The sequence below is a fragment of the Ambystoma mexicanum genome, chromosome 2p (genome assembly GCF_040938575.1).
Source record: "Ambystoma mexicanum isolate Mex_15411 chromosome 2p, UKY_AmexF1_1, whole genome shotgun sequence".
Classification (NCBI taxonomy): Eukaryota; Metazoa; Chordata; class Amphibia; order Caudata; family Ambystomatidae; genus Ambystoma; species Ambystoma mexicanum.
The window spans coordinates 949,700,833-949,727,220 of record NC_090923.1 but is presented as its reverse complement, the minus strand read 5'-3'; positions in this window follow the sequence as shown (position 1 = coordinate 949,727,220).

Sequence of the window (26,388 nt, the reverse complement as noted above, 5' to 3'; positions counted from 1 at the left end):
TTCCTAATGCGCCTGCCAGCATCAGAATTATATACATCTTCCTTTCCTCTTTAAATGGAAGTTCTTGCAGTTGCCCCCCAACCCCAGGATTGCGAGGCCCCTGGTGCCTCCCCCTTTCAGATTCAAAGCCTCTCCCAGCGCCTCCTCTATTGTCTCCCAGTAGTTGGTAATATGGGGGCATTCCCACCAGATGTGGCTCCAGGTGCCCACTTGGCCACATTGTCTCCAGCAAAGGTCTGAAGCCCCGTGGTAGATGGCATGCAGTCTTTCCGGGGTTAGGTGCCATCAGAGCATACATTTTACCCATATTTCTTGAATTTGTATCGATCTGGAATGTTTCTCCCACTCCTCCTCTTCCATGTCCTGCCCTCTGAGTCTCCCCCAGTAAGACATATATCCCCTTGTTCCAGGTGACTCTCCCTGTTTGATTAGAGCCTAGAGTGCTCCCTCTAAGTGCTTATCTCCAAAGTTCGATTGTTAGGTATTTCTCAAAAGGGGCTAGGGCTTGCAGAGCCGCCCCACGGATCGTGGGTCGTAAGACCCAGTGTCTAATCTGGAGGTAATGGAACCTCTCCCTCTCCCCCAATCCAAAGTCCTTTTTGCACTGTTTGAACGTTTTAATCCCCCCCATGAACATATCTCGGATTTTGAGGCATCCTCCTTCCCGCCATGCGCTGAAAGCCTTTGTCCCCCACCCCGGGGATAATTTAGGGTTATCATGGATTGGAGTGAAGGGAGACGGAAACGTGGTTATGTGAGCCCTTCTTATCGCTGCGTCCCAGGTGTTGTCCCCCCACTGACAGAATTGCGCTATGAGACATTCCCCATGGCCTATCATCCTTGGGCTTCCAGAGCACCTCTTCTATGTTCCTTCCTAACAGTGCCGTGTCCATTGCTCACCAGATTTTCCCCCGGTCATCCTTCTGCCAATCCCTCAGTATCCTAATCTGGGCCGCCAAGTAATAGATACTCAAATCCGGTTCTCCCAACCCTCCTCTGTTTCTCGGGAGCCTCAAGATCTCCCTATCCACTCTTGGTTTTTTATTGTGCCAGAGAAATTTACCAGTGTGTTTCTGGAGTGTTCTGAAGAAGCCGGGCGGCACCTGAGTTGGGAGGGCCATAAAGTAATAAAGCATTTTTTAAAGGACCACCATCTTCACCACATTGATCCTGCCCAACAATGTTATTGCCAGGGGCCCCCAGTCCACCAACATAGTTCTAATGGCCTGAAGGAGAGGGTTATAGTTGGCAGAGAAGAGCTACTCAATAGTGCTAATCAATTTTATTCCCAGGTAAGATAGGTGCTTCTCGACCCATTTGTATGGTAGTGTGTTTTTAAGTTGCTGCACCTCGTCCCCAGGGGTGGTAAGGTTCAAGATTTCTGTCTTTGTAGGGTTAATTTTAAGCCCTGCTACTCTCCCAAAGCCTCCACCTCTTTCTCCACTGCTATCAGGGAGCTCCCTGGTTCCCCTAGTCTCAAAAGCATGCCGTCGGCGAATGCCGCCACCTTATGGGTCCTTCCCCCAAATGGTATCCCTTCTATATCCTTGTTCATGCGAATTGCTACCAAGAGAGGTTCCAGATATATAGCGTATAGCAGGGGAGACAAGGGACACCCCTGTTTTGTGCCCCTCTGAACTTTGACGGGCTCAGAGAGCTGACTGTTGATGGCTAATCTTAGCACAGGGCTTTGGTAGTTGACTTTTATCATGGTGAGACATTTTTCCTCAAATCCCATTTGCTGCATTATTCGACCAGAATCGCTGGGAGGCCCATTTTGGTGATCTTTTCAAGATGGTGGCCAATCCGTCTTGTGTTGTCAGTAGGCTGTCTACCCTTGATAAACCCTGCCTGATCCGGGTCAATTAAGTCGGAGATAGTCGGTCCAGGCAATTGGCCAGGACCTTTGACTATATCTTGGCATCCATATTGATCAGGGTTATGGGCCTGTAGGAGCCACATTGTGTCGGGTCTTTACCCTCTTTGGGAATCAACACCACCTTTGCCTCTTCCATTGTAGGTGTTATTCTCCCCTCCCGCCCCATACCATTGAACAACAGGACCAGGTGTGGGATCAATACCTCCCTATAGGTTTTATAAGACCCTGTGTTGAACCCATCCGGAACCGGGGCTTTCTGACAGGGGAGGGCCATTATGACTCTCCGGACCTCTTTATCTGATATATCGCGCTCTAGCTCGTCCCTGTCTTGGTGATTGATTTGGGTCAGCTCTTTTGTTTCAGGTAGAGGGCTTGACTATCCTCTGAGGGGATTAGCCGAGGAGTATAGATCTGTATAAAATCTTGTGAATTCCCTGATTATATCTTTGGTGTCGGTGCTGATCACCTCTCCTTCTCCCCTAAGTTTGAGGATTGTTTTCGCTCTCTCCTCCTTCCTGAGCATTCTCGCCAGGAGCCTGTCTGCTCTGTTGGCCTTAACGTAATACTTTTGCTTCAGGAATGCCAGGGCCTTCTCGGCCGCCTTAGACTGTATTATCTCGAACTGGGTCTTAATTGCTATATGTTCCTTCCTCATGGCCCCGCTGGCCCCCCAGGCCATATGCTCTGTTAACTCCTTCAATTTCCCCCCAGGGTCATTTCTCTCACCTTAGCTCCCTCTCCCTTTGTGACTTAATCGCTATGATTCTTCCCCTGATGGTGGCCTAAAAAGCATCCCATCTCACTTGGGCTGGAGTCTCCCCAGCCTTATTATCCACAAAGTAGTTCTTCATCTCCTCCTCCAATTCCCTTCTCAAAGACTTGTCCTTCAACAAATATCCTGGGTAGCTCCATTTTCATAGCCCGAGGGGGCCTGGCCTTCTAGCCATGTGGACGATAATAGGAGCATGGTCAGACAGAGAGATCGCCCCCCTCCCCCACCTCAATTTTCCTAACCCGACCTAGCAGCTTCTTGCAGGTCCATATGTAATCTATTCTAAAAATCTAAAATGTGAACCCTTCCCTATCCCCCTCTTTCTCACTCCAAACGTCTACTAGAGCTAGCCTTTCCACCTTGTCCTTCAGCTCTTTTGAGGGGGTCCCTTGGTTTCCTCTTGTGCGTGTGGACCTATCTTTTCCTGGGGCTCACACCAAATTAAAGTCTCCTGAGAGAATAACGGGGCCTTTCGCAAACTTTTCCAGTTTCCCCAGTGTACTTTGGATGAATGCATCTTGGCCTTTGTTAGGGGCGTAGATAGTTGCTATTGTAAAGTCCTCTCCCTTCCCTTTCACGTTAACCGCGATGTATCTCCCCAGTGCGTAACCACCAGATCCAAATTGGGTCGTAGCCCTATTAATACTCCCACCTTCTTAGTTTTGTCTAGTGATTGCATAATAGTGGGGAACCCTTCCCTTGCACCCTTAGGCGGTCCCTATCTCGCGTCTGTATGTGTGTTTCCTGAAGCGTGATTATGTCTGGGCCCTCCCTCTTCAGAAATCTCTCCAGTTTCTTCCTCTTTACCGAGGAGTTCAGACCCCTTATGTTCATAGATAACAGGGTGACATTATTACGTGACCCCATTGTGGTGAGTTAGTCTCCTGTCCTTTCGGTCCCCTGCTTCCTTTCGGTCGGGCCCCCCCAGCCCCCTCTAACCAAACCCCTTCCCCCCTCCCCCGGATCCCGTGTCCCTTCCCCCCCTCTCCATGGCTAGAGAAACTCAACCAGCCTCTGCCTCCCCGAGTGACCCCTGCAGGGATTGAGTTGCCTTACCGACCTAGCCAGAGCCCCAGTCGGGTCCACCCAACCCGTATCAGATCCCGTGGTGCCCCAACCCCACTCCCTCCCCCCGGAAACTCCCCAACATTCATTAGAGACACCCTCCCCAGGCTTGTGTTGTGCTGGCCCCCATCTCTACCCCTGCGTTTTCCCACCCTGTTTGGGGGTGAACTGGCCTCTACTTCTCCCCCTCCTCCTTTTGCGGGATCCTTCAGCTGGGGGTGGTACTCCCCTTCTTGGTTTAACCACCGTTGACCACTCCCAGCTTTTATGTTGCCGTTGTTCCTTTTCGATTCAGTGACCTTGGTTCCGGACTTTCGATCTCAATCCTCAGAATCTTTGCTCCCTCCTCTGTTGTGGTTATCCTGTGTTGTCTACCCTGCCATTCAAATACAAGGCCAAACGTAAATGTCCACCTGTAGCGGATATCCTTCTGTCAGAGAGCCTGGGTGATTGGGCCATATTCCTTCTTTTCAGCAGGGTCGCCTGGGACAGGTCTTGGAAAAGTAGCAGATCTGACCCGTTGTAGGATATTTGTTTAGTCTTCCTGTTGTAGTATCTTCTCCTTAGTTTTGTAGTCCTGTAGGGCCAGGATACGTCCCTGGGGTGTGCCCTGGGTTCCCTCCGCTGCGGGCCCACTCTATGTATCTTGTATCCTGTATATCCTCAATTCCTGTGTCTCTTCCCCATCCAAAAGGTCTTCGAATACCCCTTTCATCATTGCCTCCAGGTCCTTGTCCAATACTTCTTCCAGGACATTTCTTACCCGAATGTTCGATCTTCTGGACCTATTCTCCAGGTCCTCTGTCTGCACCTCTAGGTTGTGGGTAGCTGTTGCCAACTTCTCCACCCAGATCTCGGTCCTCCTAGCGTCCTCAGTGAGCTCCTGGATGGCCCTTTCGTTTGTACCGACCCGCTCCTCCACTTTGGTAATATCCTGCTTTATTTCTTGAAGAGGGGAGGTGAGGTCTTCCCTCATCATGGTCATCTGGAGTTGGACCGTGGTTGTGATCTTCTCGGCGAACTCCGTGAAAAATTGTTTTAAGAGGGAGTGGGTAACTGGTTGGTCTGTTCCCTCCTTCTCCAGAGAGGCCCCCCGATCTCCTTTCTCCTGGTCTAGCGGGTCTCTCAGGGGGTAGGACATCTCTTTACGCCACAAATTCTGAAGATCAGTTTCCTCCCCTTTTTTAGTGCCCTTCGGGGGCAGGGGCAGGTCCTTCGCTCTGGACTTGGACATCTTTCCTGGATTGGGGTTGACCTCATCACGGCCCTCACCTCTCAGTTGTCTCAAAGGGGGTCGGGTTATGTCTCCCCCTGGTCTTCCCTCCTTGCTGTAGATGTTGGAGTGATAGCTCGTCGGGGCAGGAGTCGCTCTTACGCGTTCCCCCCTACGTAGCTGTGGGAGCACCCCTCAACTACCCCCCGGGAGCAAAGTGGTCCAACCACTCCTCTGTATTTGCTGCAGAGTCTTCTGCAGGGTAGGGCCCCTGCTGTGTCTTCTCCTTACAAGAGTTGCCTCCCCACCCAGACCTTGCAGCAGGGGGGAGCCTCCTCCCTGTTGGCAGTCTGGGGCTTTCATTACTTGCCCCTGTGAGACCCTCTCCAACACTCCTCTCTCACAGGGGCTCTCCACCTCCTTGTCCCTATCAGGCTCGCCTGGCCGTGTGGCTGGAGGTTTCTCCACTTGCTCCTTACCTCCTGATCCCAGCCGGATTGGGTTAATTTCTGGTGCTTCGCCGAGGCCACTCCTAGGAGAGGGAGCTCTTCTCCGCTCCACTCTCCCTCTCCAAGCTGTTCTCCGCCCCTCCCAGGAGGCTGTGGTGCCCCCTCCACAGTGCTCTGCGCCAGAGCCGGACGTGGCACGTCTCTGGGCCTCCCTCGGATCTCGAGGGGGACTCTGCTGCACTGGGAGCTCCGCCTCTTCACTCCCTCGGGAGCAGGGGTGTCTTCTCCATCCAGGAGCCGGCCCCGGCTCACCACCGGACCTCGCGTGGGTCCCAAGGGAGATCCTGGTCCTGCTCCTTTTCCTCCCCAGGCAGCTCGGGTGGCTTCACTGCTCAGGCGGGTCGTCTCTCTGCACTTTCACTCAGGGCCAACCGATCCTATGCCACTTGCCGGTGCTGGTCCTTCTTTGCCGCTCTCTCCCTCACGCTGCGGTCGGAGGCGGTCCGTGCTCCGGGGTGGTCTCCCGCTACAGACAGCGTTCTCGGGTCCACCTATGGTGAGCCCTCCTCGCCTCTCAGGACCCGGAACAGTGCAGCTTCCTGATGTGGCTTCCTTCTCCACCACTCCCTCCCTCTCACTTCAGTTGCGGGCGCTCCCAGCACCGGGACAGTCCCGCGCCACACGGTGCCCCTTTCAGAGCAGGCTCTTCTCTGTCGTCGGCCGCTGTTTGTCCTCTGGGGGGGTCGCCTCTTCTGCAGCGGGGCTGGGGTTGGTGGCCCCCACCACTGGGGGCTTTCTCTCTTCCGTGTTCTTTGGCTCCTGGGGAGGGCTTCACAGCACTTAATTTCACTGAGAAGGTCCCGGGGGTCAGGAGAGCATTGATCACGGTGCTCTCCACCCGGCGGCCATCTTGGAATCAACTTTCATTTTCTCATCATGTCAATTTATTTCTTTTTTACTTTGGTTTTATTAGCATTTATGCAAAAGAATAACAGTGACCTCCAGAACAGCTCTGTTACACTTCATACATTTTCAAATAACCGTTGAGCGTGTCCCTGCCCCACGCCCCGCACCCTGCCCAACCTGGTCCCCCCCAACTGGGGTTTCCTTGAACTTGTACCGTTGGAACTTGACATTAGGCATTATGTTATAGCACTAAGACTTTCAAAACAAACTTCTTCCCCGGTGCTCGAGAACTAGTCCAGAAATGACTCTCGTAATGTTCTATATTTTCCCCGTTTTGTGCTGGATAGTGGATCTCCCCTACCACACCTCCCCCTTAGATTCTCCTCTCCTTTCCTACTCTCGGCGCCCCTCTTCCCTGTTTCGGGTTCATTAAGATTTCAGTGTCTCAATGTACTTCCCATCCCCATGATTGTCTCACCGCATCCCAGTTTGTTCGAAAGTTGCCTGAGTCATCATTGACCATCACCGCCAGTTTGTCCATGAGGAACATGTTCTTCAGCTTTCTTTGCCAATCCTCTTTAGACGGGGCCACCGGGCTCTCCCTGCCCTCAGCATTTTTTCTCACATTCTGGGGTATCTGTATATGTCGGTGTCCCTCGGGGCAGGCCTAGTGATATGGTCAACGGATCTTGTGGGAGTATGTCCCCTGTGACCTCTGCGATCCAACCCCTCATATCCTCCCAGTACTTTTGAATCTGCGGACAATGCCACCACATGTGTTCCCTTGTTCCTACCTGGCTACATCCTCTCGGGCAATCCGGCAAGACCCCCGGGAACATCTTTGATAGCTTTAGTGGGTACCTCTGCCATCCCTGTAGGATTTTTAAGTTGTGCTCCATGTCTACTGTAAATAGATTACCATGGAAGGCTATTTTGAAGAACTTGCCCCATGCCTCATCTGAGAGAACCTCCCCAGCCAGGCCATTCCAGTAACCACAGAAGCCTTTCCTCTGCGTGAGATTGTTGGCATTCAATATCTTGTACATTTTAGACACCATCCCCTTCCTTGAATTAGCAGAGTCTAACATTTTCTCGAAGGGAGTCAGAGATCTCCTGAGTTTCTGCCCCCAGATCTGTCCACCTAGGATGCCCTTCAGCCTGAGATATTCGAAAATGGAGATCGTCCCCTGGCCTAGCGCCTCTTCCATTTCCACATATGACAAAAATGCTCCCTCTCTGAACAACTGACCCGCCCTTTCCATACCACTGTCAGACCAGGCCTGCGCATTCTTGAATCCCCTGCTTCCCAACCTGAGTGTGGGATCCCACAACGAGGTTAATGGAGAGGGCCATGTTGTCAGGTCGTTGGTTTGTGCCCCCTCCTTCCAGATCGACCAGAGAACCCCTGATGTTGGGTGATTCTTTAACCTGTTCGGAATTGACTTTCGCGGAGCCCAAAGGAGGTCCCGGACCTTAAGTGGATGAGCGTCCATGTCCTTCAGGTAGGTCCAATAAGTACCCTTGCCCTCTTTCATGTATTCTAGGAGTACACTTAACTGGGCTGCGCAAAAATAAAGGCAGAGGTCCGGCAGACCAAAGCCCCCCTCTTCCATAGGAAGGGTGAGAATAGTCCTCCTAGTCCTCAGGGTCTTACCCTGCCAGATGAATGTTTGAACCGATTTCTGGAGATCTTTAAAGGTCTGGTCGGGGACACACGTGGGAAGGGCCGTGAAGTGATAAAGTAGTCTTGGTAAAACGTTCATTTTCACTGCTGTCATGCGTCCGTACTATGACAGGATCATATTACCCCAACGCCTCATGTCCGTCTTGATCTCGGTCATTATGGGTTCGTAGTTGGCTAGGGCCAGTCTCGAAAGGTCCCTGGTGAGGCGGATCCCCAGATACTGAATGGAGTCTTTCTCAACACTAATCCCCATGAACCTGTCCGAAGGGTCGAGCAGTGGGTCCTGTGCCCGGATAGGGAGTAACATAGATTTCGATTTATTGATTTTCAACCTCAAGAATTGCCCGAAGGAACCTATTAAGGACAGGAGGGTGGGGGGGGGCGAGTGGCGGGGTTCCACCAAGATATCATCTGCAAACAGTGAAAGTTTGAATTTCACTTCACCCCGTATAATTCCCTTGATATCCGGGTGGGTCCTCAACGCTGTGGCGAGGGGTTCCATTGTAAGGGCATATATTAGGGGGGCGAGAGGACACCCCTGCCCCATACCCCGTGAGAGGGAGAATGAGGCCGAAAGCTCTCAGTTCACCTGAACCCTTGCTGTTGGGGCCCTATACAACGCGGCTACCCATTTTCTAATTTGTTCCCTGAACCCCATTCTTTTGAGGAGTAGTGTCATGTACCTCCATTCGACCCTATTGAAAGCCTTTTCCGAGTCTATCGAAAGCAAGCTTGCGTCAAGGTTTGATTCTTGCGCATAATGGATCAGGTCTATTGTTTTCCGGATGTTATCCGAGCCCTGGCGTCCCCCTATAAAACCCACCTGGTCCCCATGCACCAGCGTTGGCATAATCCCCTCCATCCTCTTGCCGATTACCTTTGCCAGGATCTTGACATCCATATTAAGCAACGATATCGGTCTATAGGAGGAGCATTCCGTCAGGTCATTTCCCTCTTTGGGTAAAACTACTTTAATTGCACCCATCATTGTTTCGGGCAGGATGTCCCCCTCGAGAACCGCATTAAACACCTTTGCCAGGTGGGGGGCTAAAGTGAAGTGGAACATCTTGTAAAATGTCACCGTAAACCCATGCTCCCCTGGTGACGTTCCTCCCTTCATCCTCTTGATTACTCTCACTATCTCTTCTCCCGATATAGGAGCCTCCATGTCATCAGCCACTTCCTTCCCCAGGGCCGGTACCGGGATGGATCTTAGAAAGTCTTCGATTTGGGCGTCGCTCCCGCCATATTCAGATTTGTATAGCTTTTCATTGTACCGGCGAAAGGCCCCCCCTATGCTCTCAGCATCGTATCTCAGTGTAACCAGCTCAGTTTTTATCGCTTTCACCATCCTACTTTTCTGGACCTCCCCCAGTTTCCATGCCAGTATTCTGTCTACCCTGTCCCCCTTTTCGTAATATTTTTGTTTAAGCAGTTGGAGACTTCTCTCTGTTTTGTTTAACAGGAGTTCCTTCAGCTGGAGCCTATGTTCCTCCAGGGCTGTTACCCGGTCCGAGTTAACGGGCCTATCCGGGGACCCACCCAGTTGAAGTTTTGCTACTTTTTCTCTGAGGGTTTTCTCCCGGGCTTCCCTCTCTCTTTTTCTTCGGGCTCCTATTTTAATTACGACTCCCTGTATGGTCGCCTTGAATGCGCCCCATAGAGTGTGTGGGCTAACCTCCCCGTTGTCATTCAGATCAAAATATTCCTCAATGCTATCTACCACCGTTTTCGCAATCACCTCATCCTTTAGCAATGCGTCGTTGCACTTCAAACGCCCCTTCCTATTATGGCCCCACCCTCCCATTAAGGTGATTCTAACTAGATTGTGGTCGGACCATGGTACCGGGTCCACCCTATGGCCAATTGCGTATGGGAGCATGGATTTGTCAATGAGGATATAATCGATCCTTGAAAAGGCCTCATGTATCCTAGAATAGTATGTGTATGGGGGGTCGCCTGCTTTCAAATTTGGGAGTGAGTCTTCCAGGCTGAGGTCCTGATTGACCCTGCGAAAGCTTTGCGATATGGGGTTGTCTGCCGCCCAGACGGCATGGGGTGCCAGTCTCTTCCTATTGGTTGCGGGGTTCAGGACCATGCTGAAATCTCCCCCCACTATCACTGTGCTTCGCACGAACAGTTGGAGCTTGTTTCCCACCCCCTCTCAGAAATTAGCCTGACCCTCATTAGGCCCATATACCACTGCCAAGGTTAATGGGGAGCCTTGGAGTGTACCCCAACCAACAAGTATCGACCCTCTGGGTCCTTCAATGTTGCCTCTGTTTCGAAACCCATTCTCCTCGGCAATAGGATTGCCACTCCCCTCTTTTTGGTTCTGTGTGATGCGCATAAGACCTCTCCAATCCCTCCCCCTCTCAAATTGGGTTCCTTCCCCCTTGCCCAGTGTGTCTCCTGCAGGAAGAGCAGGTCCAGTTTCGCCCTACGGAATTCCCTACTCAGTATGGACCTTTTTGTGGGAGTGTTCATGCCCCTGACGTTCAGGGAGCCCACCCCCAGCGCAGGTAAACAATCAGCCATAATCGTGATCTACCTTCCCATTTTTCAGCATCCTCAGAGCACCACTCTGTTCAATATCCCCTCGCCGTTGTTTCACTTTGGTAAAGCTCTGGTTGCCCGCTACTGTAAACAGAACATTAACTCACCCTCCTCTACCCCCTTACCCCCCTCCCTCACTCCCCCCTGGGTGGAGCTTAAACTTGACCCCAACTGTTCCCTCTTCTTACCTCCAAATCTATCAACCCTAACTCCCATCGTCCCTCCTCCCACCTTCCCCGGCGCCGAGCCAGTTAGTTCAACCATTCCTGGTACTTGGCCGGACAACCAACGTGCCCGCCAACGCTGGGCTGTCAATGTGATTACTCGTCCCGTCGAGCCCCCTCTCCCCCACCACGATGAGCTGTCCCATAACCCCTCATACTTGCTGTTCTTCGGGATTGTAGCCATGCGTTATTTCCTTATCCTGAACCCGGCTCCGGGCCATTTCCCTCATCCTTCAGGGCTGCCTCGACCTCTATCTTTTGTCGGGGGAGGTGTGTTCAGTTTCTTAATCTTTCTGGAACCTGCGATCCTCCTCCCGTCTCTCGGTCTCTCTGATACACTCGCTCCCGCCACTGCTATTCCTGTGGGCCTTCTATAGGCATCTGGGTCCTCCACATCGTCTTGGATTGCTCCTCTTATGTCCTCTTCTGTAACAGGGGTTGTTCTCTGCCCCATTTATTCAAATGTCAAGGAGAAGAGATAGCCCCACCTGTAGCGCACACCCTTCTCCCTCAGACTCTGTGTCAGGGGGGTGGCACAGTCTCTATTTTTGGCCAGCGTGTATGCAGAGAGGTCCTGGAAGATTGATATCTTTGTGTTATTGTACGTAATATCCCGAGCCTTCCTGGCCTCCTGTAGCACCTTCATCTTTTCTGTGTAATAGTGAAAGCGGACCAAGATGGACCAGGGGCCTCCCTTCCTGCCACCCGCCCTGTGCGCCCTGTCTATTGTGGGTTCTATGGTTGATTCATTTGCAAAGAGGAGGCAGATCACTTCACTCTACATGTCTCTTTCCATATCCCCTTCCGCCTCTGGCACCCCAAAACATCGGAGGTTGTTACGCCTCTCTCTGTTCTCAAAATCGTCCATTTGCCTGGCCCTCTCCTCGTCTCTTTTTTCCAGTGCCTCCATTCTCATGTCTATTTGTGCTTCCTGGGCCGTGGATGACGATTGATTAGTCTCTAGCTGTAGCAACCTGTCCTCAACTTTGTCCACCCTTTGGTCAATTTTTGCCACTTTTTGAGCTATGTCTGACCTCATGTCTCTTATTTCTTGCAGGACCGAGGCAAAGCCCCTTTCCATTGCTAAGGCGTCCTTCGGTGTGGCCTCCGGCTGGGCCATCCCTCCCTCCTGGTCCAGGCTGTTTTGACTGCCTCTAGCCTCGTGGAAACGATACCCTTGAAGGGCTTCCTTCCAGCTCATAGGGCCTCCCTGTATGCTTTGTTGGTGGGTTGGCCTCAGTCCGGATGGATCAAGCATGCCCCTCCTAGGCCCAGTGCTGGATTTCGTAGGAGGCTTGTGTGACCACAGGGGGGTGGGGGTTAGAGTTGGGTTATCGCCCCTCTTTTACTGTTCTGTGTGGGTGGTTCCTGTTGGGGGCTCCTTCAGGGCGGGCACATGCCCCAGGGACAGTCGCTGGGTGCCCTCACCCCGTCTGCGTTCTGGCACCTTTGGTTTTCCTGCTGACGCCTGCCCGGATAGGCACACGCCCTGGACTTCATCGCAGGGCCTGTCGCCGTCCGTTCCACTTGTAGTTCCTGTGGGTTCGTTAGGGTGGCTCTCTCTCATGAGTTTGGGCCTTTTCACGTTTCCCCAGTGTTCACAATTGTTTGTGGGGGGAAGGTTGTTGGGATCTTGCGGCCCCCCAGAGGTTTTTTTTCCACTCTTACAGTTCGCCCTTCTATGTCCTTCTGGGGGTTCTCTGGATGTCTTCTCCCCTCTCACCTTCCCTTCGACCACAGGGTGGCTCTGTGTTTGTGGAACCAGTTGAGCCAATCCACTGGGCTTTGGCGTCTCGTAGCTGACGTTGCTGCTTTTGATGCCAGTCCCCGCCGGGCCGCAGATGTGTTGGGATTCAGCTGTCGACTCGCCCATCCTTGTATTCGCTGTGCATCCTTGTTTGGCTTTGCTCAAGGCGGGCACACACCCCACTAGCAATGGGTGGGGGCCTCTCTCTTTGATCTATCCTTCTGTAACTCTTGTTTCCGTATTTGTGCTCAAGGGGGTAGGATCTGTACGCAGTGGTATCCGCAGGAGAGTTTGGCTATTTACCCACTCAGCTTTGAGGCTGTGCGCAGGGTACGCACTCCTCTGGGGCAGGGTCCTTACCCCCTGTGCTTCTGGCTGCCCCTTCACTAGGGTGCTCCCCCTAGCCTCCGCTGCGGTCCCTGTACCTTCCTGTGTGTCATTTGTTTCCTTGTGTGCAGTCTAGGTGGGGCTGGTATATTGTCACTGGTACCCCCTTGCCAAGAAGGATTGCGCGATGGGGCCCCAACCAGATGTTGGGGAAGTTGAGGCGCTGGAGAATATAGCTCTGGGGGGCGGGGGCAGGCTTCACCTCTCCCCCCCTGGCTCCTTTATAGTTGTGTCTGCTCACATGTCTGCCCTCCCGGGCCTTACCTCTCAGCCCCAGGGGGGTCTTTTCCCTCCCTTAGGCGCTCTGCGGTCTGCCTGTTTATGGTGGGCCGTGAGGAGGGGCTGTGCGCTGGTTGCTACGACCCTCTGTCTGCTGCTCTCGGGGGAGGAGATCCACCCGCGCTCCGGGCCTCCACACTCCGCTCTGTTATCTCGGGACAGTGCAGGGTCTCGTTCCCAGGTCCCGTGGCGGATGTGTGACCTATCTTGTGGGGAGGTTTCCCGGTGTCCTGTGGGCCCGATCCTCTCCTCTGTATCGCTCCTCCATCTCCTATTTTCCTCCGATCTGGGGACTCTCCAGCTCAGTTTCCCGGTCCGGCTCCGTGCCCCCATTCATCTCACTTGAAGATCCCTCACTACGCCGCGTATTCACCACCAACAGAGTTCCGGGGTGTATCTAGTCCATGCCAGGGCTTCCTCAGATCGCTAACGGTGGGAGGGTCCACCGTGCCTCCAGACGTTCCGGTGCTCCACTGTCCTCACCATCTCTGGGGGGGGGGCTGCTCACCACCACCAAGCCTGTCACCAGCTCTGTCTCCCTCCGGCCCCTCATCCGCCAGACCGCGGTTTTACCATTGATCTGCTTTGTTGGGGTGGGGGGTAGGGGCTCACCGCCCAGGGCGGGGATCCCGCTGGGCCTAATGTCTCTCCCCCGAAGCAGCCGCCGTCCCCCATGCTTCACACTTGTGGCGTGTGCTTGGCCCGAGGGCGCCTCGGGAGTCCTACCTCACCATTGCACCTGTCCTTTGATGGCCCGTTTCTCTGCTTTGCCGGGGCGCCTGGGCTCCGGGTTTCCACCCAATTGTTCCGGGGGGCATCAGCAATCTACTCCTGTGATTCTTTTTCTTGGGGGGGACAGTTAGGGGGGCTCAAGTCCCTAAACAGCCCATCGAGGTGAGAGCTCAGCACTCAGGCTTCCATTGCCTGTGCGTCCCCTGGTGGCCTCCTCATGTCCATTTTTTAAAGGAGTGGAAAGAACATCCCACAGAGTCCCCAACCATAATATTATCTTGTTTATTGCCCGAGGACACAGGAAGTTAAAGCCCTAATGTCATCTGACCTCAATAATAATCAAAAACAAGATCTATATGAGCTTATAAAACAGTATACTGATGTATTCAGGGAAGAACCTGGGAAAGTGAAGGATGTTTATCATCATTACCGGACTCCATTAGGTAAAGTGGTATACCTAAAATCCTATCAGTTACCTCAGGTTAGGAAGGAAATTATAAATCAGGACGTCAAAACCATTCTAGAGGCTAACATCATTGAACCCTCTACTAGCCCTTGGTTCTCGCCCATCGTGTTGGTTGCCAAACCTGATTGAAGTTGGAGATTCTGTACAGATTTTCGTAAATTGAATGCCATCTCTGCTTTTGACGGTTATCCAATGCCTTGTATTGATGATCTAATAGATCGACTGGGTAATGCTATATATCTGTCAATACTCGATCTCACAAAGGGATATTGGCAAGTTATTTTACATGATTCTGATAAAGAAAAAACTCCCTTTGCTTCTCCCTTAGGGTTGTTTCAATTCAAAGTCCTACCTTTTGGCCTACATCGGGCTCCTGCAACATTTCAGAGACTTATGGATAAAATCTTACAGCCATACTCAGAATGTTGCAGAGCTTACATAGATAACATTGTAATTCATAGTAAAACATGGGAAGATCATCTATACCACCTCTATACTATCATGAAAGTATTAAGAAAAGTGGAGTAACTGCTAATCCCAGAAAATGTAAATTGGCCCAATAAGCAGTAAAATGTCAGGTTTTTTTTGTGGGTAATGGCACTGTCCAACCACAACAGGAGAAGGGAAGGGCCGTCCTGGAAACACCCCCTTTCAAAACAAAGAAAGATCTGAGGGCCTTTTTGGGATTAATCGGGTATTTCTGCAGATTTATTGCAAACGTTTCCAGTAAAGCATCCAGACTGATAGACAAATTGAAAAATGCTGAGCCCCAAAAGATCCGATGGGAAGAAGAGGATGAAATCTGTTATACAACCTTGAAACAGGCCTTTTGTCAGCACCTCATTTTAGGCGTAGCCGATTTCTCCAAAGAATACATTCTGCAGACTGATGCTTCCTTAACAGGATTAGGAGCTGTTCCATCACAAAATGATAATGGGTTTGAACATCCCATTTTATACATCAGCAGAAAGCTCTTCCCCAGATAGAAAAACTATTCAGTCATTGAGCTACAGGTACTGGCAATCAAATGGCCCATAATTCACCTAAAGTATTACCTTTTAGGTCGCAGATTTCACTCATGTCCATTTTTTAAAGGAGTGGAAAGAACACCCCACAGAGTCCTCAACCATAATATTATCTTGTTTATTGCCCGAGGACACAGGAAGTTAAAGCCCTAATGTCATCTGACCTCAATAATAATCAAAAACAAGATCTATATGAGCTTATAAAACAGTATACTGATGTATTCAGGGAAGAACCTGGGAGAGTGAAGGATGTTTATCATCATTACCGAAACTCCATTAGGTAAAGTGGTATACCTAAAATCCTATCAGTTAGCTCAGGTTAGGAAGGAAACTATAATTCAGGACGTCAAAACCATTCTAGAGGCTAACATCATTGAACCCTCTACTAGCCCTTGGTTCTCGCCCATCGTGTTGGTTGCCAAACCTAATTGAAGTTGGAGATTCTGTACAGATTTTCGTAAATTGAATGCCATCTCTGCTTTTGACGGTTATCCAGTGCCTTGTATTGATGATCTAATAGATCGACTGGGTAATGCTATATATCTGTCAACACTCAATCTCACAAAGGGATATTGGCAAGTTCTTTTACATGATTCTGATAAAGAAAAAACTCCCTTTGCTTCTCCCTTAGGGTTGTTTCAATTCAAAGTCCTACCTTTTGGCCTACATCGGGCTCCTGCAACATTTCAGAGACTTATGGATAAAATCTTACAGCCATACTCAGAATGTTGCAGAGCCTACATAGATAACATTGTAATTCATAGTAAAACATGGGAAGATCATCTATACCACCTCTATACTATCATTAAAGTATTAAGAAAAGTGGCGTAACTGCTAATCCCAGAAAATGGAAATTGGCCCACTAAGCAGTAAAATGTCCGTTTTTTTTTGTGGGTAATGGCACTGTCCAACCACAACAGGAGAAGGGAAGGGCCGTCCTGGAAACACCCCCTTCCAAAACAAAGAAAGATCTGAGGACCTTTTTGGGATTAATCAGGTATTTCTCAGATTTATTGTAAAAGTTTCCAGTAAAGCATCCAGACTGAAAGACAAATTGAAAAATGCTGAGCCCCAAAAGATCCGATGGGAAGAAGAGGATGAAATCTGTTATACAACCTTGAAACAGGCCTCATGCCAGCACCCCATTTTAGGAGTTGCCGATTTCTCCAAAGAATACATTCTTCAGACTGATGCTTCCTTAACAGGATTAGGAGCTGTTCCATCACAAAATGATGATGGGTTTGAACATCCCATTTTATACATCAGCAGAAAGCTCTTCCCCAGATAGAAAAACTATTCAGTCATTGAGCTACAGGCACTGGCAATCAAATGGCCCATAATTCACCTAAAGTATTACCTTTTAGGTCGCAGATTTCACTTAATAACAGACCATTCTCCTCTAGTTTGGATTAGTCAAAGGACGGAGTCCAATCCTTGGCTAATGCAGTGGTTCTTGGATCTTCAACCATATTGCTTCACAGTGGAACACCGGGATGGCCGACAGCAAAGTAACGTGGACTTCCTCTCACGGTTTCCCCGTAAAGCACCTTGGTCCAACCTGCATTGGGCATGGGTATGTAAGAAACCTGAGGGTATTCTCACTCCTAGATCCCTTGGACCCTTTGCACAGGTGGCCAGGGAAAGGCCATCGCTTTTGGAATCTGACCCTGAGGGCAGAGAAACGATGGAGGATCACCTAGGCCGAGGGTCCTTGGCCACTGGGAGTGGGGTGCCCTTGGGCGAGACATAGTATCCCCCTTTCCCTAGTGACAACCAACCCATCCTTTATGGGTGTGAGGAAGGCATGGTATCGAGCAGTAGACACAGGCACAATGGATACAAGTTTCAAAAACCTTTATTTATGAATTTGCTTGGGATGGTAGAATTCCTAACTGGCCCTAACTCTGAAATGGGAGTAATCTTGACCATTAAATAATAACAAATATGTCCAAGTCAGTCTGGGCAAAATAAACAGGCCTATACTAAGAAAACCTAAACTTGTCCTCCTTCTCAAGATGACAAAATGTTTTTTTTTCAAATATGTTTTTATTGGCATTTTTTTCAGTTTTACATTCAACAATAAATGTCCCCCCCACCTCCCCCTGCCCCACAACTACCCCTCCCCTCCCTTCCCAGGTTTGATGTGGTCCTTTCTACCATATTGTGTTGGATTATCGTTCTCTCCTTCCCCTTTCATTCTCCAGTTCTCGTCTTAATAGCCCCTCCTAGCCTCTGGTGCGCGGTGTTACTCAGACCACACCAAGGAGCTGCACCTTCCTTGGGCACCACGCTCTCCTGTACTCCTTCATTAGGAATTGTAACACCAGGTCCCAGTCCGCTATGAATTTCGTATGCTCTTCCCTGATCTCATATGTTACTTTTTCCATTGTAACCAAGGTCCACATTTTGGCCACCCATTTGTGTTCTGTTGGTGCCTCTTTTGCTTTCCATTTGCGTGCTACCAGTAGGGCTCCTGCCATAACCAGAATGACATAGACCTTCTGCTGGGCCTTAGTGGCCAGGTTTTATAGCTCTCTGTCCATACCCAGTATGAACAGCTACACGTTTGCCTTTTTCTCTGCTCCCATTATGCCCCTGATTGCTTCTTGGATCATGTCCCAGAATTTTCCTACAACTGGGCAGCGCCACCAAATGTGTCCTCAGGGTCCCTCTGCCCTGCACCCCCTCCAGCATTGCCTGGAGGCTGCCCGGTATATTTTCGGCAGTCTGCTGGGGGTAAGATGCCACTGGTACATCATTTTCATCCAGATTTCTTGGATTTGCGGTGACTGAGCCAGACAGGGGATACTCTTCCATAGGTTAGATCACTGCAATAATTCGATCTCTCGCTCAGCTTCCCTTTCCCAGTTGAGCATCTTGCTCAGCTTCCCTTTCCCAGTTGAGCACAAACTTTCTCGCCTGGCTTCTTCCCCCTCTTTGATCAATCTGTACAGGTCCCCAACCAAATGTTTATCCCCCGAGCTTGAAGTCACACATTTCTCAAAGGGGGATATCTCTCGCGTCGCTGCCTTCCTATTTCTGGGATTTAGGGCCCTGTGTCTCAGCTGGGCGTATTGGAACCTTGCATCTTCCCCCAGTCCAAAGTCACTTTTACATTGATTGAATGTTTTTATCCCCCCACCCTTCTTATAGATCCCGTAGCTTCTTGCATCCCCTGTCCTGCCACTTCTCAAACCTCTTTCCCTCCCATCCTGGTGTGAATTGTGGGTTTCTGGAAATCAGAGTGAGTGGCGAGGGACATGTGGTTATTATAGAGTGTTTTATTACTTCATCCCATGTATTTCCCACCAGGGCTTTGATGGAACTACAGTACATGTTTTGTGGTCTGTCCTCCAGGGGTAGCCATAGTACTGACTCTAAGATAGGACCTACCACCGCTCTGTCCATTTCCCTCCATCTCTTCCCTCTATCGTCTTTTGACCAGTCCCTCACCATTCTGCTTTGGGCTGCTCAGTAATACTCTATAGGATCTGCATCCCCTATACCCCCTTTATTCCTGGGTTGAAGCATCAATTTGTATGGGATCCATGGTCTCTTCCGATCCCAGATGAAGGCTTGTGTATGTTTTTGTACTGCTCTAAAGAAGGTCTTCGGTACCCTTATGGATAAAGCCATATAAGCGTATAGTAGCTTCGGCTGTACTGCCATTTTTATGGCATTTATCCTGCCTAGCCAGGATATAGATAGTGGGCTTCACCCAATCAGCGTCTTTTTTATGGTTTCCAATGGGGGGGGATAGCTTTGAATAGTTGGTCTATAGTTTTTGTAAGGTATATTCCCAGATATTTCAATTTGTTCTTAGCCCATGCGTATGGAGATCTGGATTTTACCTCCCCTTCCCTTTCCGGTGTCATCTGTAAGCTAAGGACTTCTGACTTGTTCTTATTTACCTTCAACCCAGCTAACTCTCTGAATTGAGTCAGCTCCCTGTCCACCGCTTCCAGCGATTCCCCCGGGTTAGTTATCATTAGCAGCATGTCATCTGCAAATGCAGTGACCTTGTGCTCTTTCCCTCCAAATGGGACACCCTCAATTTCTTGGTTGGACCTAATTGTCAGGATACCAAAAAGGGTGAGAGTATCGACACTCTCCCCCGAACCACAGAAGCTGAATAGATTCGACCCTCCCACTGTGGTTGGCACGGCTACCTGATGTTAGAAATAACAGGAAACTACGTGGCAGCCAATGGGGGGAAGAGAGATTAGGGAGAGGTTGTGGATAGGGATGGGAAGATTAGGAAAACCGGAAAGAGGGTTAGGTTAAACATGTTTGGATAGGTATGGGGGAAATTAGGAGAATACATACATATACATGTACCTTAATTCCTGCCTCCTGACCTGCCTAACTCCTCGCTCTTACCATAAACCTGTAACCCAACACATCATACTATAACCTTTCAGACATGTAGCAGTGTCCAGCGTAATGAAAACATGAATGCACAAACTAACATGGAGCATAGCATATGGAACAAACACGGGTGTCACCCTACATGAAGAAAACATACTCATGGCCCTTAGGACAAGCAAAGCCACACTCAACTAAAAATAAAGCTGTTGACTTAAGCAGAACCCCCTTATGTCTAGTCTCTCAAGCAGTTCCAAAATCATACAAGGTGGGGGTTTTGGCATGCCTCTGCCAGCTACTTAATGTTCATAGCTAGACTCAAAAAGCATAAACTTAAATGCATCCGTATTGACACGTATTTGAACCAGCACAATTGGCCTTGGCCACTTTTATGACTTGCACGTATATCACTAGTAGTTTCCTGAACCTTTATCAGGCTTCATATGCAAATAGACAGACAGTAACATCAACTCATAGTGTATGCGTGTATTTATCTGGCTGTCCGGGTGCCCCGCGGGACCACCCGGACCTGAAGAAATGACGCAGTGAAAATGCCCAGCACGTCTCCTCACCGCCGCGACCCGGGCTGCAGTTTCACTCCGTTCCTGTTAATGTTAAAGGATATTTTTACCGCGCACTATCACCACTGGAGTGGTGCCCTGGCGCTCTGGCGGATCTGAAAAGGAAAAGGGGATTGGGGGATGAAGTTAGTGGGAACGAGTGGGATAAGTGCAAGAGAGCAGTGATGTGCTGTTGGCAGCTTCAGTTCGGTTAACACTGTTCGCTGAGGTTGGGGGTGCTTTATCGGTCGGTAGCCGTTGTGTGCTGTTGTGCAAAGCTATGTGTAGTTTGTTTTGTTGTTGCGTTGTAGTGAAGTCTGTGCGGTTTGTTGTGGTTTAGGGTTGTGGTTGTGTTTGGTTAGAGTTTGAGAGGTGTATGCAGAGGGGTGAGATTGTTGGTGGGTTGGTTAATTGGCTTCGCTATCTAGAAGCAATATGTGCTTAATTTCCACATTCTTTCTAGGTGTGGCTCGTGATTATATATCTCTGTATTTCTATCTAGATCCAGCCCTGGCTGATATTCACAAACCTGTCTACATATGACGCATGCCAATATTCACTATTATATCCAGATGTGGCACTGACCTGCCTTCAAAACATGTCTAGATGGGAATCAAGCTACCATTCACAATACTATTTAATTGTGGCATTGTTAATATTTCCCAGTGCAGTCTAGATGTGGCAATGGCTAATATTCGCTGTTCTATCTAGATGTGGCCCCATCGACTTTCATAATCCTGTCTAGATGTGACGCAGGCTAATATTCACAATTCTATTTGAGTGTGGCATTTGCTATCATTCACAATTCGGTCCGGCGCAGGCTGATGTTCTCGATTTTATTTAAATGTGGTACTTGCTATCATTCACAATTCTGTCTAGGTCCAGCGCATGCTAAAGTTCGCAATTCTATCTGAATGTGGTACTTGCTAACATTCACAATTCTATCTAATTATGGCACTTGTTAATGTTCATCGAGAGGGTAAGGTTGTTGGATGGTGTTGGGCATGTCTGTTAATTTCTGTCCTCATGGGGTTGTTGCTTGTGTTCTATTCCACCTAGCGTCATCTCTCTCGTTGTTGTAGGGTTTCCCTTAGTTGGTTCTGGGTGTTGTCTGTGCCATCATGTATTCTGTCCGTTTGTTCTTTTTTCCTGTTTGATTGTTTAGTCGTTTCAGTTTGGTTCCGAGGTGTTGAAGAGCCAGGTTTTTAGGAGTTTTCTAAATTTTAGATGGTCTTTGGTGTTTCTTATTTCTTTCCGGATATTGTTCCAGGTTTTTGCAGCCATGTGGGAGAAAGAGGAACCCCCTAGTTTTTTCTTGACGTATGGTTTTGGTTCCATGCAGATTTCATTGCTTGATCTGAGGAGTCTCGTTGGTTTGTAGATTGTTATTTTCTTTTGTAGGAATTCAGCTCCCTGTCCGCTGATTGCCCTGTGTGTTATGTACATTGTTTTGAACGTGATACAGTGTTTGATTGGGAGCCAATGTAGTATTTTTAATGCTGGAGTGATGTGATCTCTTCTGGAGAGTTTGAGGAGGAGTCTGGCTGCTGCATTTTCGATGCGTTGTAGTTTCTTCAGGAGGTATTCTGGCATCCCGAGGTAGAGGCTGTTTGCGTAGTCGATTCTTGACATGATGAGGGCGACGATTGTCAATGTTTTGTGTGCAAAGGAGAGGAAAGGTAGGATTCCTCTTGTTGTGTGAAGGAGGAAGAAGAATTTCTCCTCAAAAACATTAGCCACGATGGCTTTGCCCTGTACAATAGAACTATCTGCCCTGAGTGATCACTCGATTGTGACATGCACTATGAGTTGTAAATTTGGTACTTATTCTATCTACAAACCATTGGTGTTACCTGAATCCGACAGACAGATGCTATCAATAAAGTGGAATTTGAAAACGTGCAGGTCATTGAACAGCCTAGTCAGTCGTGATATATTAAAATATAATCCCAAGCAGTTGTCCACGGAAGAATGTAGATCATTAGATCTCATGAATGAGAATATGATTCACTATCACCTCAGTCAGATAGTCACTGGAAACAAGCAAGACACATCTACTGATCTAGTTGGACGTCATAATTTTGAGATAATGAAAAGAAAAAGAGAGAAAAATGTTGAAATTAGAAATTTGGCTAGGGATTATACCCTTCATTTTGATCAAGTAACATATAGGAAAAAATTAATTATGACTAAATATAAACAGGATATCAAAACTATTAAATTCAATGCATATCTGAGAAAAAATCAAAATATGATTAATCTCATGATAGGTAGGAAAACACGCGAAATCTGGGCTATATTAAGAGATCCTATGGAAAGAAGCCAGGCAGAGAAATGCTCTACAGTGAGTGGCGACCTATGGACTGAATTTTATAGTAACAAATATATATTACCAGATAAGTTCAGCTCACTTAAGTACGATGCAAAGGTATCACTACTGCCCCACACTTGTCCATGGGACATCGAAACAATTGAGTCAGTGATTACGAATTTAAAGTTTTCAAAAGCAGCGGGCCCGGATGGAATTCCTCCATGCCTGTTGAAGGATGATCCAAAATTTTGGGCAGCTCACTTAATGCGTAGCTTTGATATCATTTTTAAAACAAAGAAACTACCAGCTTCCTGGACATCTGCTCTAATTATTCCCCTTCATAAAAAAGGAGGAACAGCTGACCCAAAAAACTTTAGACCCATAGCTTTGATAGATACTCCTGCAAAAATGTTTGCCAGTTTACTTCTTAGAGAACTGAATGCATCTATAATGTCTCTACGTATCCTCTCACGCTTTCAAACAGGCTTTAGAAAACGCATGGGAACACAATTGAATGCAACTATTCTTGCGCACTTATTAAAAAGCTCAAGAAGAGAACTTAATGGTCCAATTTATATGGCATTGGTGGACCTGTCCTCAGCGTTTGACTGTGTGATTAGAGAAATATTGTGGGCAAAAATGCACAAATGGCAGATCCCAGTCCATTTAATAACAATGATAGCCATGCTCCATACTAACACCAGTTATAGTGTAAGAATTGATGGTACGGGTCGGCTAACTGACCCAATAAATACGTTTATTGGGGTGAAACAAGGCTGTAACCTCGCGGCCACTCTGTTTAATTTGTATCTAGCAGATATAGATAAGTTGTGGGAACAATCGAACAGCTTTGCTGTAAAATTGGGACATCTAAGCATAAATTGGCTAGCTTTTGCCGATGATATCATCCTTTTAGATCGCACGCCATTTGGACTACAAAACAAAATACATCTGTTCTATGGCTACTGTGAAGAACACAACTTGACAGTCAACCCTGGAAAATCGAATATAATGATTTTCTCTAACAAAAGGAAAATAACATCATTTAAATGGCTAATCAATGGAAACATGATTTCTCGCTCACTAGGGGTGATTTATTTGGGATATAACTTAACGAACTTGGATTCATTGAAAAAATGGCAAAAAGCAATATCAATTAAAGCATTGCCACTTGTAGCACAAATGAAGATTATCCATCGTAAGCTCTGTAGATTCTCTCTTATTCCACTAATAGAGTTTTACCTGCTTAAAGTAGAGGCAATTATATTATATGGATTGGATTTATGCACATTGGCGATGGGGCATATTCTAAATTCCGTACAGGGAATGATTTGGAAAAAGGTATTACTTCTGCCCCTTTCGTTGCCAAATCCCATAATAATCCATGAATTGGGGCTTACATCTTTGGCGTCAAAAATGATATGGCGCAGGTTGGCAAACTTTGCTAAAGTTCTCCAACCAATGGAAAACTCGCTATATGAAGATTTAGCAGTTATGATTAAGAGGGGCAAACCTGATTCTATACAGAAGTCTTACAAAGAGATACAACAGGTATTGGATTTGATAGCGCAAAGTACAACAGACCTAGCTACCTTGCCTCAAATAGTAAAAAAAAAACTATATATTTATGATTGGGCAAATACATCTGATTTAATTGGACAATATAAAATGTATGAAGAATATTCTAAATTTAGGCATAACCAAAAACCAATATTACTATATATTAGGCAGGTACCTAGTAATCTGATAAGAGCAACGTACATGCGATTCAGGTTTAATTTACTGTTAACGAAAGACCGTATGAAATGTTGGAAACATAACAAAAACGAGGGGTATAACTTGAATTGTAGATTTTGTATGAGTGATGTAAATGAATCCTTGAAACATCTAGTATAATACTGTATTTCTTTTGAGGAAGATAGACAAAAATATTTGGGCAAATTCCTATTTGGCACCATGGGAATTCCCCCAGAAACGCTATGGGTAGAATGTATGTGGGGAAACAGGACTTCACTTATACTTGCACTAGTAAAACTCCTACAAATTATTGAAAAAAAACTCGATTGGGTTGAGAATTATAGCAAAGAATAGAAAAAGATGTGAAATCTGTAAATGTTTTATTTAAGTACGCCCAAGTATATTGACAGTCTCATCCGATACTGTTTGGACTTGTAGTGCTCGAATTAGACTTATAAATGCTGTTTTATTATGCTGGTAGAAATATTTTATATTTTAAGAATAACTGTGTCATACATTGAAGAAACATGTTTTCATATGTATTTGGAAACTTGAATTCTATGTTTGAAGCAAATTGGATGTTGTAAAGATTTATTATCAAAAACAACAATAAAAATAAAAAAAAAAAAAAAAAAATTTCTTGATTATTGCGTTTACCTGTAGTTCTAACGTTAGGGCGTTTTTACTACATTAGATGGTGTGGGTGCGGTTCCCATTTCCATCGGCCAGGGAATGTAGGTGTTGTTCCCTTGGTTTTTGGATATAGTCATGACTTCTGTCTTTGCTGGATTGATTTTCAAGTTGTTGGCATTCATCCAGTCAAAGGGTCTCATTACGACCCGGCGCTAAACCATGGTGCTATTAGCATCATGGTCCATGCCGGGGTCCGCCATGGTGAATAGCGGAATTACCGCCTCATTCCAAGGTTGGCGGGGCGGTAATTCCCCATTCACCATGGGCCCTTCCCCATTCCCATTTTTGCCCCATAGGGCTCAATGGGAATGGGGAAGGCGCTAAGTACGGTGCTGCAAATTGCGGCACCGTACTTAGCACCAAGGTCCCTTTGCGGCACCCTACTTTAACGCCTGCTAAAAGCAGGCGTTAAGGTCGGTCCTGCAAAGGGACCTCGTAATCAGGCATTAAGGGTTTAACGGCGCGACACCTTTTACGGCGCCGTTAAACCCTTAATGCCAGGGTCGTAATGAGGCCCCAATACTTCTTTTAGACATTCTATTAGGGTTGAGTGATCAGCTTGTGTATCTTCGATTTTGTAGATGAATTGAGTGTCATCTGCATAGTTGTAGCATGTAATTTTGTATTTTTTGAAGATCCTGATAACTGGAGTCTGGTAGATGTTGAAGGATAGTGGTGATAGCGAGGATCCTTGTGGTATTCCAGAATCGTTAACTCGTGGAGTGAATTTGAAGGGTTTTATCCATATACGGTTTCTGTTCTGTCTGCTAGGAATGATTTAATCTAGAGTAGTGCCATGTCCGTTATACCTATGTCTTCCAATCTTTTGATTATGGTGTCATGGCTTACTGTGTCGAAGGCTGCGGAGAGGTCGAGTAGAATCAGAGCTGAGGTTGTGTTGGAGTCTGCGTTTGTTTTTAGGTCGTCCCAGATGTATAGTAGTGCCGATTCTGTTCCTCTTGCGGGTCTGAAGCCAACTTGTGCTTGGTCTAGCAAGTGGTGTTTTTTTACATGTTCTTGGGTTAATTTGTATACGTAGGTTTCTAGGAGTTTTGCCGGTAGGGAATGTTTGAAATCGGTCTATAGTTGGAGAGGTCTTCCACGTCACCACTTGTGTTTTTTTAAAGCGGCTTAATATATGCTGATTTGAAGGATCGTGGTACAGTTCCTGTTGTGAGTGACAGATTTAAGAGGTTTCTGTAGTATTCTGATGGCGTTCCTTGTGCGAGGATTGATTTGTAGATGTCAGGGGGGCAGTGATCCATGGATGATCCCGCTTTCTTGCTGTGTTTTACCAGCTTGACAAATGCCTCTGCTGATATTTCGGGGAAGTTTTAC